Here is a 14,872-nt window from a genome sequence, read left to right as displayed (position 1 = left end):
AAATTACCTCATGAATAGAGGGAGATTCAGTCAAATTCTCGACCTGCCAGATATTCTACCTACATCAACATTTAGAGTCCGTGTCACCCCTTTCTACGACTGGTCCATCATCGAGAAGCACATGATACACTTTGTATGTCACTTTATTAAAGGCAAAGAGACAAATTGATCTGGAAGTTTTTAGGCTTTCAAAATCAAGCTCGGTATGCATGTGAAATACGTTGGTCTAAGAAAGCTGTGTGAAAATGTTGTGTAAACCTGTCTTAGTGATTAAGTACAATCATGATAATCATTTCAAAATACATGTTGGCTTTTAGTGATAAGTCTGCAGTACTACTCAACACAAACCAGTGTTTCAACTCAACAATCCAGAAAGATTAAGGTGAAACCTATAAGATTTTGATTTGCAGGTTACATGGAGGTGTTGGAAGCTAGCACATTGATCATTCAGCTATTTTACCAGGACTTTAACGTGTCCTGTGGGTAACACAAGAATTTCTGCAAAAAGTCATTCACCCACTAAGCCATTGTAAATAAAACAGAAATATGAGACCAACATTTTGCACGCTTTGCTCTTAAGCGGGCACATTGACCCCATGTTCTGTCTTCTGAAGCTTCAAACCAGTGACCAGAGATAGCACAGCCACGTCTCCAGCAAGAGTATAACTACCAGAGTCAAGTTACTTCTTTACCTTGAAACACTCTAAATGTACATAGATCTCCTAAGCAGATGTGTCCTACTGGTGCTCAAGCATACAAAGAACAAGCATTGGCATAGCCAATAGATCTCGCTTTTGGGAACTTATAAGTATTTAGTTATGCAGCACAATTTCCTTGGTGCAACAACATCGACTGTTGCATAGCTAAACACTTACAAGGTCCCAAAGGCCGAGACCTATGCTATGCTAATGCTTGTTTTCGTAATTCCTAACTAAGTGTAGAGATTGGTGAACACTATACTTCTGACGTCCTTCTTTTAATTCATAACCAAGGCCTTCTACTAATGGGAATCGAGGACAAGCAGCAGACACAGAAGCTGAGCTCCAAAATAATTAATTATGCAGCAGTTCAGTAGGGTAATGCACATGCTACACAGCCTGCACAATACCAGACACTAAAACAATGAAGTAACATAGGATACACCGAAAAAATATGGAGCCTCTAAGATCATGATATTAAAAGACCAGCTCTGGAGCTCATTTACAAGAGAGCACTAAATTAGAAGGTGCATCTCTTCTGTAAGACGATTTCATGAACTATTTATGAACTGTTTTGTTTTAAAAAAAAAAATAACATTAACGCTGTATACAAAATCATTTTTTCATTACAGGAGGAGATGCTTATAGTTTGGATGCATTGTATGTAAGTGTGTGAATAGCATGAGGTAGAGGCAGTAAATAAAAATAAGGGACAGGCAGTGTCTACTCTCGGATACTCACAGCTTTAAACCTGAGGGACAGGAGGGCTCTGGCCTTCCATGTGATACTGATGCAGAGAGATGTGACCTAATCTCACAGCTGAAGTACAAAAGGATCCGGTGCAACCTTCACATTTGCAATCCTGTTATTGTGATTCGTGGAGGAGCAGGGCTTTTACTCCAAGCGTATGATTTCAAGTAGGAGGAAGACAAGATTATCGAAAAAGGTCATTGTAAGACCTGGGCTGGGAACTGGGCAAATTGATAGCTCTACATAACCAGAGAAGGTGTGGAGGGGAACAGTCGCCAGGACCAAGGTGCATAACTGCTCTTCATACAGAAATGCCTTTAAATTGTGTTTCTTCCATACAGGGAAGGCATTGGTTGCATGTCTGAGGCATTGAAGCCAGCATCCAAAAAGGCACATATTTTATCTAGAGGCCACTTCTCTATTAATATTTAAGAGATGTTTACCTGTGAAGGCAGCAGAGTGCAGAGAAAGCTGTATGCTTAACTACGATGGCTGTAAAATATCATGGATGCATGATGTTTGACTGGTAGGGGTACATAGTGAAACAAAGTAACTGGAGTGTTTGACGTTGACAGCTCAGAAGTGGCTTGAAAGGCAGATACTTCATTATGAAGGTCGGAGTACGCCACAGAATGAATGATGGGTGGCATGCCATTGAACTAAAGTTCTACCCTCTCCACTGGGGCAGCTTCTCGTCTATGCCAGTGGAAATAGTTTGTTCTCCTCTGTGTGGTGTTTGAAACCGAAGCAGCCTGACTTTTTTGCCATGCTCACACTACATGCCTCATTCCTCCCCCTTTCTGCTGTTTGACCTCAAAACAGCAAATATTTGAGCAGTAAAAAGTTCAGGGAGCCTGTTATGGCTGAGCATAATGCCATAAAGTTAGACAAAGATGGTGGGTGAGCAAAAACGTTCACATGCTCAGTGAAAGTGCACTGGGGGCGTGTTCAGTCCATCCAGTTTGTGGGAGGGTGGGGCGATTGGGAGCTAGGGAGTGAGCCCACTCCCTTTTCCTTCATAGGCCCAGGCACTGCATGCCTATTTTAGAGTGAAGTGTTGTTTCCCGGCCTAGGACTGTGGCAGCCAAGATGTTATCTTATTGAGGCTTGGTGGTTAACCTGGTCCCTTAGAAGCAGCATCTTCTAGATGCAGTTTGAGGTCATACCAGTGGCTGCCTCACTACTGCAAACAATTGGCAAATAACATGAGAGAAAAGGGGAGGTCTAGCTCGGGATGTGTAGTGGTAGTTCGCTAACCGAGGTTGAAAGCGAGTGGGGGAAGTGGTTCATTTGTTCCTTCAGGCTTGTAAGAAAGCATGATGGCACGAAATGAAAGGGTAAAAAAAATAGCAGAAAGAAAATCTCGGCGGAAGCCAAATATCTTGAAACAGGGCGGGAGGGGCAGAGGCAATGGGGAGAAGCATACGGACGAGTGAAAAACACAGGGGAGAGAAGTGCACGAGGAAGACAGCTAAACAACGCGATGCGTCCGTGAAAGCGATCACGATCGTGGGGACGCGCTCTGTGGTCGGGGAGGGGTGGAGCGATGCGCGCTGCATTGGAGAGGCAGAGCAAGGCACGCGCGCTTGTGCGCATAATCGCAAGCTGGTGGCCGGGAAAAGCAGCCTTTGGTAGCACTTCGAAAAGCCACTGACTAAATGTCTCGGCCAGACCAGTGCATGTGCTGGATCAGGCGAGACCTAAAAAAGGGGTGTTGAGAGAGGCTCCCCTAGGGGTCAAGTTTTTAATTCTCTGTAGTTCCTGCCCTTCCCCAGAATGCAAATTCCCTCGAACAAAATTTAAAACCTGCTGAGAGAAAAAAGAAAAAGAAAAATCTGGCAGGTGCGGAGGTGAGAGTGAGATGACTTTAGGGAATGGAGGTGGAAAACCAGGAGGAGGGCAAGTAGAAGACCTAGGTTCACCAACAGGACAAGAACCATCAGAAAGATGAGGTTATCAAGAACCAGGAGGAACAGCTGGCCTGGGAGACAAAGAGGATCGGGGTCAGAAGGACCACGGCCAGGGGGACCAGGGCTAGGAGGACCTGGGCTAGGAGGACCAGCAATAAGAGGAAGGAGAAGGAAGAGCAGTAGGATCCGTGCCAGCAGAACCATGAGTGCATGGACCAGAACAACTTGGTAACCAAGGCATGGAAGACCAGAAGACAAAGGCCAAAAGTACCAGGTGAACCAGGTCGATGAGGATCAGCATGACGAAGAGTAGGACAAGGAAACCCCAGAATAGGACAGGGGCATAAGAGAAGATCAAGATCAGCTGCATTAGGACGGAGAAGGGCACAAGTACCAAAACTAGAAATACACAAAAGACCAAGACATGGAGGATTGGGACCAGGAAGAATAGGAGGACCAAGACCTGGAAGAATATGATCAGGGGAATCAGGAGGACCAGGAGGTCCAGTTAGAGTCCACAATGGGGAGTGTTGGGAGGATGGAGATTAGGATCAAACTATAGATACATGAATCAGGAGAAGGACTAGACGAAAAAGAGGACCAGGAGGATGTCAAGTAAGTCCTGGTCTGGGATGAGTAGGACCATTAGAAGGAGGGCAAAGAGAAGAAGAAGGGACAGGGTAAGATGCATCAGAATTACCAGAAAACATACTGGCGGGAGTATGAGGATCAGAGCAAGGAGCTACAAGACTGGGGCCTAGAGAAAGACCAGGAGCATGACGAATGCCAGAAGAACCAGGGCTAACCAGGGTAATACCATGATATTGCTAGGACCCAGAAGACAGCAAGGATTAGGAGAGGCAGTGAGAGTAAATCAAAGAGGAGGAGGGGTAAGAGCAGGAGGATGATAGCTTTGAGGAAGAGGAAGAAAAGTAGCATAGGGCCATAAGGAGGAGAATGACCAGAAGGTGAAGTAGAACCAGGAGGATGATAAAGATAAGAAGCAGGAGAAGGACCAAGAGGGAACTAACACCCACATGGGGATGTTCAGGAGGAGCAGAAGGACCAGCAGGAAGAGTAGTAGGCCCAAGATTAGGATAATAAGGGGACCATGAAGAGGAGGAATAGACCCAAGTGATTCTAGGCCATATGTATGTACATACTTTTAAAGAAATGCCCTTACGCCTACATGTATTATAAATTATCCTCACATACTCTTCTTAGAGCACAACCACTTTACAAATGTCCTTATCCACCTCACTTAATCACTGAGTAAACCACTCAGCGGTCAGAAATTGGCATCTGTAATCAATTATTTAAATAATAACAGATATACTGTTACATTTTACTTGTTGCTAATTTCTTAGAGGCAGGGTTTGTCAGAAATAGTTCATAGGCTGATTATCATTCTCAACTTCTTCACGATTTTGCCCATTTGGAAAGGACCCTATATAAAGCCACCCCCTTTCTGCTCCCCCTTCTCTATATGATGCCGGACTAAACTTGTTCTTTTTCCATTACTCGCTAAAATGTCTGTTCTGTTATCTGACAAGTAATTTCAGCATGTTGATCCACAGGCCCACACGCCAAACAATGCTTACCCTTTCGTAGCAAAGAATTAAGTTCTCAATTTACAAAATCAATATTTACTACTCAAATACTTCCAGCTACATGTTTGTCATGTTCAATGTCCTCAAATGCTGTGCACATATTTTAGAAATCAGGCATACATCAATTGGAGTGGTGTCATTATCGGTGAGAAAGATCCAAAATAATTATGGTACATTGCATTGGTTTGTTTTGGCTTATACAACAAGTTGGTAAATTGGCATAAATACAGTACCTTTTACAATGTCACTGACTACTTTACTAATCTGTGTTGACAAACACACTCAACTACTCAATATCTAAAATATTTACTCTCATATAAGCGCAGATGTTTCAATCTCCATTGCAAGCTATTTAAAAAATGCGGAGCCAATAGAAACAAGCATTGGCATAGCCAATAGGTCTCGCCTTTGGGGCCTTATAAGTATTTAGTTATGCAGCACAATATTATTGGTGCAACAACATCAACTGTTGCATGGCTCAACACTTATAAGGTCCCAAAGGCGAGACCTAATGGCTATGCCAATGCTTGTTTAAATTTTACAAAGTGGTCCAATCCATTACCAATTTGATTACTGCTTGAGTGAGCCACATGCAATACTAAATTAAAACCTCGTTCATCTGTTTCACTGAAGTACATTATTTCATTCCCATCAGGCATTTGACTTTAGTATACTGAAAATGAGCACAGCAAGATTTATTGACAGTATAAAAAGAACAGGAAAAAGTGGCTAAGGCCTGATAAAAAAAAAATCGGATCACAACGTGCTGACATGTTTCTGCCAGCCATAGGTGCAAATTAAGGTTTGAGACAGCAAATAAGTGCCTATTCTGTGGGCAGTTTGTAAAATATGTGCTGTTTCCGTGAGTCTCCATGAGCTTGCTGCCAGGGAGACCCACAATAAAATACATGAGCTGCCTTAAACACCTGAAATCCGCCTGCTTCTCAGGGTTTACTTGCAGTTAATTTAGGCATTTTTTATACCTCAATTTTGCTTTGCATATCAGTGATTTGAAAAATGGCCAGCTTTCACCCATATGGCAAATTGGTGGATTATTTTTCCCACCACAAATTCCATAGATCCGCTCCATATAATCCATCATAGACTTTCTCAATGCTCCAACCTGCAGAACTCACTCATGCAGACTTTCCAGTGGGTGGAAAACAATAGTATATCATGTGAAATTGTAAATGTAACAATTGTTTTTTCCATAGGGAGAATATGGTTCCCCAGGAAAAAGCGCTTCACCTACGCCTCCGTTAGAGATAAGCGTCTCCCATTCCCATCCACCCAAGAAAGTCACTTGTATCTCTCACTAGACTAACACCGACTTCATTTCCTGGGTGCAAGCCCACCTGCTGAAGAAATCTAAATATATACAAGCCTACGTTTGTGAGTATTCATCTATTTGTACGGGGTAGGTAGTTCATGCTAAAATTATACAAACCCAGGCTATAACTAATATTCACAACTTTGGAAAATATGTCACCCTTGCTGAATTTCCATTTAAGTGCACTTTGCTATTAGAAAATCCCACAAATCCGGGTTCTATGAATTACTGTGTGATATTTATAAAGGGAAAATAATTTTCCCACATCTTAATGCCATGCGGGTTGTAATGTTTTTGAAATATAGCCTGGAGCAAAGGAAGCGAGGGGCAGGGCAGTGTGTGAACTAAAGGGGCAAGAAGCAGCGAGGGTAGTGATTGATCATATACAAAAAGGAGCACAGGAGAAGGGGTAGTGTGTGAGAAAAATGGACAGGGAGCTGTGAGGGCAATGTGTGAGCAGAAGTGGCTGCGAGTGGAGACAGCATTGAGTCTTCAGATGGGGCGAGGAAGAGGCAGTAGTGTATGAACGGGGGAAGTTTGTAAACAGAAATGGCAGAGGGGGGAATGAGTGTTCATCGATGGCATGCAGCAGATGAGGTACAGGGCGATCAGAAGAGGAAAGGGGGCAGGATGGAGCGAGTGTGTGGGTGAAGGACAAGGCAGAGATATGGCAATGAAAATAATGTCATGAAATGATCTTAAAATCTATCACAATTACCACATTTCAGAAGTGGATAGGCCTGGTGTATTCCAGTACTCCCTATAGGTCTTACCAAGTTATATTCAAAATAGGGAAATGTGTTTTGAGCCGTACCAATAAATGTGTGAACCTGGCTCCCATGGTCGTAACCCGACACGAAAATAAACAGAGGTGCACCCATTTACGTTTTTTGCAGGTTCATATAACGCTAGCTCGACCCGCAGGTATCGGGGCACTTTACATGAGCATCAGTTACATAAGACAAGGTAAAAAAAAATCCGAATTCGAACCTGCCTCCCGTTCCAAAGTCTACAGCTCTGGTCACAACGCCACACCCTCTACCTTACTTCCCGTTTCCTTCTGTGAAGTGTCCGTGATGCTCTCTCATTCAAAGTATTTCACCCAAGGGTAGCAGCGCGTGCCGCACAAGAGGCAAAAGGACAACAGACATGGTGAGTGTGCTGTTTGCCCGGCCAAACGTCTGCATACAGCAGCACAGAAAGAACACAACACAATTAACAATTCAGAGGAAAGAAATGTAAAATATCACGGATAAAATCGATAAATGTGCGTGGGAGTTACACCGCTGTCATTATTCTAAACCAACTAACAAAAATGTGTCGCTAAGAAAGCAGCTACACTTCAGCGTTGTGAGCGGGGTACAAAATAAACAGTTGTGCGCACAACACAAATCATATATTACTTACTTCATTAAAGCAGCAAACACGCACCGCTGAGCATCGTGCAAGTTGTGCGTCATTAATGACTCGTTAAGGCAAGATTGTAATAAAATCTGATACTACATCAAAGAGCTGTGGTGTCACTGAAAAGGCAGACACCCCGCGGCTGAAACAATTATGAGCAAACCGGTTAAACGCCCAGAGCAACCAAAGCGTTTCTCTTCCCGGAGCGAGCCAGGGGCACCGTGTGTTTGCGATAATTACTAACACATGGCGCCGCTCGCTCCCGCAAGGAAATCGGCACATGTGCACGCGTTGCCATTGAAGGCAATGGAACGCGTGCACGTTTTAGCCTGAAAAAGGCAATCAATGGCTACAGGTCTCTTTCCTAAGCAACACATGCGCGCTGCGTAGGCGAGACCTAAAAAGGGTATAAAGCACATTGCCTATTATACCAGCATCTAGTTCACCAAGGCCCATGTTGGAAATGCAGTGCATGATAACGCTCACTTTAGCTGAAAGTCATCAGTATTTACCAGTGCTGCATACCTCTAGAAACATTATTCAGCATAATTTCCTTCTTCAGTAGAGAGTAACTGTTACACCTTAGGGTGGTCTTTCCCCCAACTTTTTGCCTTTTGCCTCTCATTTTTGCTTATTCTTTTTGTTGGCCTTAGGACTTTGAGCACTTTACCACTGCTAACCAGTACTAAAGTGCAAGTGCTTATCCCCTAAACATGATGACATTGGTGTTTACCTGATTGGCATATTTGTTGTACTGGTATGACCCTTGCAAAGTGGTATGGATACCATATACCCAGGACCTGTAATTCAATAGCTACTAGTTGGCTGCAGCACTGATTTTGCCACCCACAGAAGTAGCCGTTCAAACTTGTTTCCGTCCTGCCACTGCAGTGCCTGTGTCCAGTTTATTGCCACTTCGACTTGGCATTTAAAACTACTGGTCAAGCCTTAATCTACCCTCGGATTACATATAAATCACACCGAAGGTAGGCCCTAAATAACCCTATGGGTAGGGTGCTATATAAGTAAATGGTGTGATATGTAATTGCATGTTTTGCATGTCATGATAGTGTTGTTGCAGCTCAAGCATGGTAAAAGTTTCAGTATGCCTACTCGCATTACTACTCTACCGTACTGGACCCTTTATGATTAGACAATTTACAGCATTTCCATTTACCACAGAGGCAATGATCCTCTAATGAAGCTTTCCCAGCTGATAGGAGTAGTGGAAGTTAGGGTGACCAAACCACCACGTTAGCTGTCCAATTAATACCATAAATTGACAGCAAGATTACAAATATGAAATCAGGTTTAAGTACACCACTCTTAAAATCATCCTGTAGAATTAAAGAATTGCAATAAGAAAACTCAACCTCCTAAATAAGTTAGATCAGACGACATTCATGCAAACAAAAAGTTCTGCTACAGCTACACAGAATTAAAGAAGCAGAACTTGATATTTCGTAAAAGCTCACTGATTCTCCCTAGAATGCCTTTAAATCATTAGAAAAGTAGCAGGTTTCATTGAAAGAAACAACAAGACTCAATAACATACTCAGACAGATATTGAATTAATTTGTTTATTGTATTAGTGATTCAAAATGAATGGCAATAAGCAGTCTTTTGAGTAATCCAGTTACAATTATCACAGTTTGCAATATAATGGCAAACATTTAGTCCAAGCTTCAAAGAATGATTATCGCATAAATCAATTTACAGAGTCCCACTACCATCTAGGGCAGAAGGATAGCTCATTTATATAACAGCTCATGATCCTAAAGAGAAGGTTGAAAAGGTTTCAGATTTAAATTCCACTATGGGCGAGTCCATTAGTGTGGGACAAAGAAATAAGGAAACTTAAATAGTTTGGCAAAGAGGGTTTCAGTCCATCTGCTACAGACTGCAGAATTTGGCAAAAGCATTCCAAAAGTAAAAAAATGGCCCTCAAAACTCATCAAAAGGTGATTGATCCTCTCGCACGGGGAAAGATAAGTATAGCGATGCGTTCATCAAGAAGCAAAAACTCAAGTGGCACCTGCAACGCCCCTCCTTTGGGGTTTTTTCTTTTATAAAGTCTCTGTAAAAGTCCTACTTATGTAGCATCACACCACTGTCGAAAGCTTGTCATGTGTTCAGATACACATAATGTCACCTAGGACATTTGCAACTACAGGATGGTTTCTCATGGTTGTCATGAGTAACGAGAGATTTAAAGTCCACATAGGCCTACCAATGGTGAAAAAGATTACAAAGTATCAGTCTATAATAACAGCTGAAAACCCAGTTTCCACAAAAAACATTTCACTATGAACATTAAAGAAACATTTAGGAACGTTGAATGTTATACATGCATTGGACAAATTAGCCACTATTTCACTAGTTGCAAAAGAACCATTGTATTAGGCCAAGGAATAAGTCATCATTAGAGAAAGTGCACAATCTGAAAAAGGCCCCACACAGGCATAACAATTTTAAAAGAAATAAACTCTAAATCAATATATAATATAATGCAATAAAAGTAATTTCATTTAGGAAATAAAGTAGAATGTATACCAGTTATTATCACATAAACATTACTACGGTTAAAAATAGCCTACTACCACAATTTCCTTCCACTTTCACATGCGTTTTTAATTTTTAAAGTTCATATTAGAAAAAACATTTTTTACTTTTTATAAACTATAGAATCTCTAGTATTATCAGTTTAAATTTCAAGCTCCTAGCTAGTATTTTTACAGTTTTGCACTGACCTTTCTACATGATGAATTCTAATGGGAAGCAATAGAAACACTTGGCCACTTTAATAATAGAACATTATTAGATAAGCAAGTGCCAATAAACAACTTTTCATAAGTATTCTCATTAGTGAAACTTATTTATATGTATTTGTATTGTTTTTTATACATGTTTCTTCAGCCTTTATTTCAAAGCATGCTTTTATGGAACTTCTACTACACTTATCTCAGTTTCATGCTTTACTGCGTCTAACGCTTGCAAGGTACACATTGAGATTTTAGTGTCTTAAATCAGCAAATGTGTTGTGTATCATGATTTTTTAAATCTTGCGTCATCAGGTCCCCCTCCGCTGGGGAATCAAGCCTTCACTTGTATATGATATGTTATGTTAATTAATTTGTAAAGCGCAGCGGTTATCCTGGGGTGTCCTGGCGCTAGTTACCTATCTTTCCGTCCATCGCCAAAAGAGTTCTAATTATTAAATAGCAATAAAAAGTTCTAATTATTAAACAGCCAAGTCCTCAGAGCCCTTCTGAAGGACAACAGATCAGGTGCGTTTCTGAGCTGGGCCGGAAGATCATTCCACGCCTTGGCGGCTCCGAAGACAAATCTTCGTCCTCCCCGGGAGACCTTTTTTATTTTCGGGACGGTCACCATTTTAGCACCTGATAAACGTAAATTTCTTATGGGTGTGTACCAGTTAAATTGTTTCTGAAGATATTCTGGACCAGCACCATGAAGTGCTTTAAAAACGGTGCTCAGAGATTTGAAGAGTACCCGCTTCTTAACCGGAAGCCAATGTAACTTTTTAATTTCATTGGAAATGGCTGCAAATTTAGGCACCCCAGTGAGTATTCTGGTGGCTGTGTTTTGAAGCCTTTGCAGTTTATTCAAGAAGCCTTCCTGAATGTTAAAGTTGAGGCTGTTACAGTAGTCAAGCCTTGACAACACAAGAGCGGTGACCACTGTTTTCTGGCTCCCTGCTGGCAAGAAAGGCATAATCTTTTTCACTGTTTTTAAAACAAAGGCTGTAGATGAAGAAACTGAGTTAATTTGGTCGCCCAGATTCAGTTTATCATCAACGATTACTCCCAAGTTTTTTGCTTTCTTTACCGGGGCAGGGAGTGTCCCCATAGTGACGGGCCACCAATTTGGATTCCAGAAATTGGGAGCATTCACGAAAATTATCACCTCTGTTTTGTTAGAGTTAAGCTTCAAGCAGTTTTCTGCCATCCAGCCACTCACTGCTACAATGCATTTATAAAAGCAGTTGTCCATGCCCCCCTCCAGTCCTGGCCGAAGAGATACCACAATTTGGGTGTCATCGGCATAGGATGTAAGATTGAAACCCAAGGTCTTAATTATAGGGGCCAGGGATGGGACATAGACATTGACCAGAGTCAGGCTCAATGAAGACCCTGTGGAACCCTGCAGGGTAGCACAAATGGCCTTGAATGGTATTCACCCATGGATACCACTTGAGATCTGTCAGTGAGGAAAGATTTTATAAGATTCAAGGCCTTGCCCCGAAGTCCGCATGACCTTAACCGGTCCACCAAAAGCTCATGGTGGACCGTTGTCAAAGGCTGCGGACAGATCTAGTAGTATCAGGGCGGCCCTTCCACCTTGATCAACAACCTTCCTGATCTCATCAGTTGTTTTCATGAGGGCTGACGCCGTGCTGTGGCCACTTCTGAAGCCATATTGGGTTGGATGGGTTCTATGGAGGAAAGCCCCCAGCGGTGTATTCAGTGCCTTTTCTATCATTTTCGCTGGAAGGGGGAGCCTAGATATTGGGCGAAAATTGGAGGGGTCGGCCGGATCTAAGTTGGGCTTTTTTAGAAGGGGTAGAATTGAAGCCCTCTTCCAGAGCCTAGGAAAGAATCCGGTATCAATCATGTCATTAAAAACTGGTGTAAGTGCCATGCTAAAGGGTTCTACTGCTAGTTTGGTGATGGCCACTGGACAGGGGTCATATGGTGACCCAGATCTGGCAGTTTCAAGAAGACAACGTATTTGGTCTAGGGGCAAGTTCTCGAATTTCTCGAGGACTAAAATAGGGGCGTTGCTGCGCCCCAGATCGTCCTTATCCCAGTTGCTTCCTATTGCCGTAGATCCGTTAAGTGCCAAAAAAGTCACTTCAACTTTATCCAGAAAATGTTTTGCAATCTGTTTGCAGAGTTCCTGACTGGGCTGTAGTGAAACCGGACGTGGGGAGGAGAGATCTAGGACAGTTTTGAATAATACTTTAGCTGAATCTTTTGCCAACTCAATTTTATTGACAAATAATTTTTGCTTAGTGGCAAACAAGAGTTGCTTGTAGTTCGCTAAGCCCTTTCTATAGGCTAGCTTATCTACTTCCTTATATTGTTTCCTCCATGAACGTTCTAGGCGTTTACACGTGAGTTTTTGATTTTTCAGTTCCTCTGAAAACCAGGGGGCAATCTCTTAGGTACAATACTCCTGACTGGGGCTAGCTTATTACAAGCATTCTCTACCCATTTGGTATAGGCGATCGCCCCCTCCTCTGCTCCTAAGTTTAAATGAGTAGATGTAGAACTAAGGAGTTCCTGGAAAGCTCCTTTGTCCATTTTGTCTACCACATCGGATCTTAGTACAGATTACTGGTGTGTTTTCTTTAACTTTTTCCTTCTTCTCTCTTTCAAAGTTTTTATTTTGACATATTATTTACACGTTCATCCTTCATTTTAAGATCAGTTCTAGTTCTTTTCACTCCACGGTTTTTACTCTTTCTGTATCTGCAAACTTTGATGGATAATATCATCAGCATTATGCACAAAAAGATCACCACTATAGGTCTCCGGATGGAAATAAGTAATCCAATTCCTAAGTTACCCAACTAGTTGCTAACAGTTGACAATCCCTAAGCTATTGTTTCCCATGCACCATTTGCTTTTAGGTTTTTCAAGTCTGTTATGTTCTTAATGTAACCTTCTAAGTCTTTGATCCTGACCGGTATGTAAGTGCAACAGTGTTAAACTTTTAGCAACCAACAGACTCCGTCCTCCTTTGCGAGAAGAATATCAAGGGCAAGTCGATTTTGAATCACCATCGATCTTATTGACATAATTTCTTCAGCTATAACAGAAAAAATCCTGTTGTACTGGTGGCAAGTTTATCAACAATAGTAGACAGCTTTCTAACTTTCTGTGAGTTTAATGCTATTCGTACTGAAGGTTTTAAAATGCCAAATATTTCACCTATGATTTAACTTGCACTCGCACTTCTTTTCATTCTTAAATTTACATCCTGTATTTCTTCACTAATTTGCTTAACATCATAGATTTTTGGAAAAACTATTCCCAAGTTACAACTTACATATGAACCTCTCGGTAGTTTGTAATAAACACTCTTTCCACAAATATAATACACCAGGGAAAATCAGATCTACTCCTTCTAAATTTCTACCCCATTTTTCAAACATTTCAAAATTTGTTCACATTCACTAAGTCCTACAAAAATGGTATTAGCATTGGAACTCTTTCTATATATACAAAGTTTACCCTTATGTTGCCAGTCTAAAACTAAAGAAACCATTCCCATTAAAACTGTATTTTCTTCTTGAGGTAGGCTCCTAGAAGCTAATTTAGGCAATGCATAACTAGTATTTGTCATATTTCCTCATCTGCTTTCTACTAATTTAATAAAATTATTTTCAGCTCTCCCTATTTTACATTGGTCTAAATATATCTCTCATTGTTTTAACTGTAACAGCTTCAGGATGCAGATTTAATCGTTTTAGCACAAGACGTTCAGAAAAGATCTGATCTTGATTGGGCATTAGGGTATTGCAATTGATCAGTACCATAGCATAGGCTAGTCAACACACTACAGGAAATTCCATAAGTTAAAGGTAAGCTATGGTAAGTTACACCCTCCACAACTGATGAAGGTATTTGCATACAAACTAAGCAATCACCAACATCCATGGTATTAACATACTCGCTAAGTAGTATAGTATAAACATTGGAGCTAAAATCTATTTACAAAGCATTACTGTATAAAGAGTTGTCTTTCAAATCAAAAGAGTCATTTCTTTTCGCAGTTTCAGAAGAAATAGTAGGTCTAGGATCCTTCAAAGGAACATAATTAGGCCTGGGTGGTAAATTCCGTTCCGCTCGCGGAATTTGCGGAATTTGGGTAATATCGCATTCCGCAGAGAATACGGAATTGCCCCAAATTCTGTGTTCTGCGGCTTCGCAGAATTTTTTGCTTGGTGGCGTTCTCAAAATGCGCGTTCGCAAGATATTTCCCCCCGAGCACGCAAACAGCGTTCGCGAACAGGAAAAAAGCATTGCGAACAAGCAATTCCGCGTGTTCACGGAATTTCTGCCTGCTCGCGGAGATTTTTTACCGTTTCGCTGAGCTTTGCTTAGCGCGAATATGTAAATTCCACCCACCCCTAAACATAAT

The sequence above is a fragment of the Triturus cristatus genome, chromosome 7 (assembly GCF_964204655.1).
Source record: "Triturus cristatus chromosome 7, aTriCri1.1, whole genome shotgun sequence".
NCBI lineage: Eukaryota > Metazoa > Chordata > Amphibia > Caudata > Salamandridae > Triturus > Triturus cristatus.
This window is presented reverse-complemented; position numbering follows the sequence as displayed.